The sequence below is a fragment of the Zingiber officinale genome, chromosome 1A (genome assembly GCF_018446385.1).
Source record: "Zingiber officinale cultivar Zhangliang chromosome 1A, Zo_v1.1, whole genome shotgun sequence".
Classification (NCBI taxonomy): domain Eukaryota; kingdom Viridiplantae; phylum Streptophyta; class Magnoliopsida; order Zingiberales; family Zingiberaceae; genus Zingiber; species Zingiber officinale.
The window spans coordinates 177868182-177870983 of NC_055987.1; the positions used below are offsets into that span (position 1 = coordinate 177868182).

Genomic DNA, 2802 nt, shown 5'->3' on the forward strand with positions numbered 1-2802 from the left:
TGAATAGCAAACACAGTATCAAATGTCCTTATAAACAGTTATCAAATTTCCTTAACACATAAAAACTTAATTAACTCAAAGAACAAATCATAATTCATCTTATTTGCAAGGATCCCTAGGACTCCCATAGTGCAAACATCACACACCCCTCTTGCATCTCCTTGTCGCCTTCCTTCATATTAGTTTTCCTTTTTCTTTATCTGCAGTAGGAGAAAGTGCAGTCTATAAGCATAAAGCTTAGTGAGCGCTATCTAACTCACAAAAACTCGATATGCATGTATACAAATAAAAAACATGCTAAAACTGAATGCTAATCTGTAAAGCTACTCATGCTCATAAATAGCAAAGAAATCAACTAACAGAAAAGATAACATGTATAACTACTCATGCTCATAAACTAATAAAGAAAGCAAACTAACTGGAATACTAAAATATAAAGCAAAACATGCTCATCAACTAGCAAATAAATAACATGTAAGAAACTAAACATGTAAAAGCTGCTAGCATAAAAGAAAGCTAAACTTGCTGATCTTTAAAACAAAGTGAAACTTACTTCTTTTACTCTAATCTTATTCTTTTATTTCACTTGTTTAAAATTTATACTTTAATACTTGAAAATAATAATCAACTTCTCTTGGGCCTAGGCATAGTACCATCTTATGCGCGTTCCCTAATAGGTTGGGGTAGCGAGCCGCCAATCCTAAAAGAGCAGACCTTGGTCTACCAGGGCCAAGACCTTGGAATTGGACACCTGGATTTGTTTAACGACAACCTTGGAAGTCGGGTACTAGCCTCTTCTTAAAAGTAAAATACTTTTTATCTTAAATACTTCTTCTTTAAATGCCTTGGCATTTTAATAGCATCTGGTGTGCCAAAATCTCTAAAGTCTTGACTTTGGGATTTACTTAAGGCCTTGGCCTTTTTCTTTCTTTTCTTTTTCTTCCTTTTACTTGTTAATACTTCTAAAAGTATTTAATAGGATTCTTATTTTTCCATTTAAAATACATGACTGTTCATGCTTGTTAAAATAGCAAATAAACTAAAAAAAACTGCTCATGTGTATCTAGTAATAAAGAAAACTGATCATGCTCAACTCATAGCAATTAAAAACTGCACATAGGACTAATAAAAATCTGCATTTAAGCTATAAGAAATCTGCATGCCAAGCTTAACTAAAATCTGCATACTAACTAACTGTATGCTTTGGAGGTTGAGTTAAACATGTGTATCAAAGGAACAAAACGTTATCAGTAAACTACATCCAAAACTTTTCCTTTCATAAGCACTAAACTGCCCCCTTTTAGCACCACATCAACATTAATAAAGGTAGCCAATTCCACAATTTACAGCACTAACTAAAGCATTAAATAAATTATGGAACATGTAAGAAAAGGTGAAACTAGCATGTACAATTGGGAGGAACAAAACTGAACAGAAATCAAATCTGCATTTGCTTGAGGAAACTAAATTAAAACATAAACGAATATGCACTTGCTTAAAGAAAAGGCAACTAACTCAAATCTAGCATTACAAATAGCATGTGAAACCTCTAATTTCTTTAGCAATTAAAAGAAAGACTCCTAATAACCTCTTAACAAATTCTTAACAAGAATCCATTTAAATCCTCTAACAAGGTAACAACATGAAGGGAACTACATGCTAATCAACCAGCATATGTTTTCTCATGGTCAACTAAATAACCGGATTGCACAGCAACCCTAAAGAAACTACCCGTGCCCCTTTTCTTTGCCTAACTCAAGTTAAACTTGTTGTAAATTTTACAATCAAAACCCATGTAACTTATTCAAACAATACCTTCACAGAATCACAGAAAACAAGCTAAAATATACTACAATACTTATACTTTTACAGCACAACAGAATCTTGAATTTTTGCTACAACAGAACTTAAGAGGAAAAGCCCAAGGACGCATACTACTCTTAAATTCCCGGACTACCCCAATTCTGTACTCTATAATCTGAAACAACCTTGGTTCAATAAGCCCTATACAACTTGTTCTTAACCAAGGGGGACCTAAATCCTTAGCACAATAAATTCGGCACAACAATTTCCGAAAGCAAGGAAACGAAAATCTCGGAGCTATCCTACTGCAGGTGAGTAGCAACTCACCTCGCTGTTTTGAACTTACAACCGGAGGAGAGCAAATTCTAGGGTTTCGGGTGAAGCTTGAAGATCTCGGCGGCTCCCTTGAGTTCCCGAGCTCCCTTCGTCACGGTGACCACGTACGGGTGAAGACCGGCCGAGAGAATCCTTTCGCCGGCACCGGAGAGGAACCCTAGCGCCGTCGCCTCGAAGTGTTTTCCGCCCGAGCCGCCGCTGTCGCGCGAGAGAGATGAGGAGAGAAAGAATTTCGGGAGAAAAAGATCCCTTTTCCGAAAACCCACTTAAGTTTTTCCCTCTTATTATCTCTAGGGTTTCCATATAACTTTACTTTAGATATTTTTCTCTCCATACCTAGTTAACAGAACGAGCATAGCTCAACTGGTCGGGCATGGTTCGGTTGTGCTTGGGTCCGAGGAGTTGGGTTCGAACCCTAGCTTATACAAACTTATTTTTCTTTTATTTTCTTTTATTTTTTTTAAAACTTCTTCCTCTGGGTAAAAATACCAAACGAACTCCAAAAATTACGTAAAAATACTCTAAAAATTTCTAAAAATCTCTAGAATATTTTAAAGGTATTTCCAAATATTTTCATCGACTTTTAGAACTTGAAATAGGAAAAATTGGGTCGTTACAATCCCCCATACCTTATAAAAAGTTCGTCCTCGAACTTAGAATAGC

At 35.9% G+C, this 2802-nt stretch overlaps 1 long non-coding RNA gene across 1 annotated transcript; it reads right to left on the reverse strand.

The window, feature by feature from the left end:
- Window positions 1-2480, reverse strand: LOC122012713. The gene is made up of 2 exons (XR_006120304.1): window positions 2131-2480; window positions 1-200 (listed from the first exon to the last, which is right to left on the reverse strand). It is a non-coding gene; the product is annotated as an uncharacterized LOC122012713 (long non-coding RNA).
- Window positions 2481-2802: the final 322 nt, after the last annotated feature.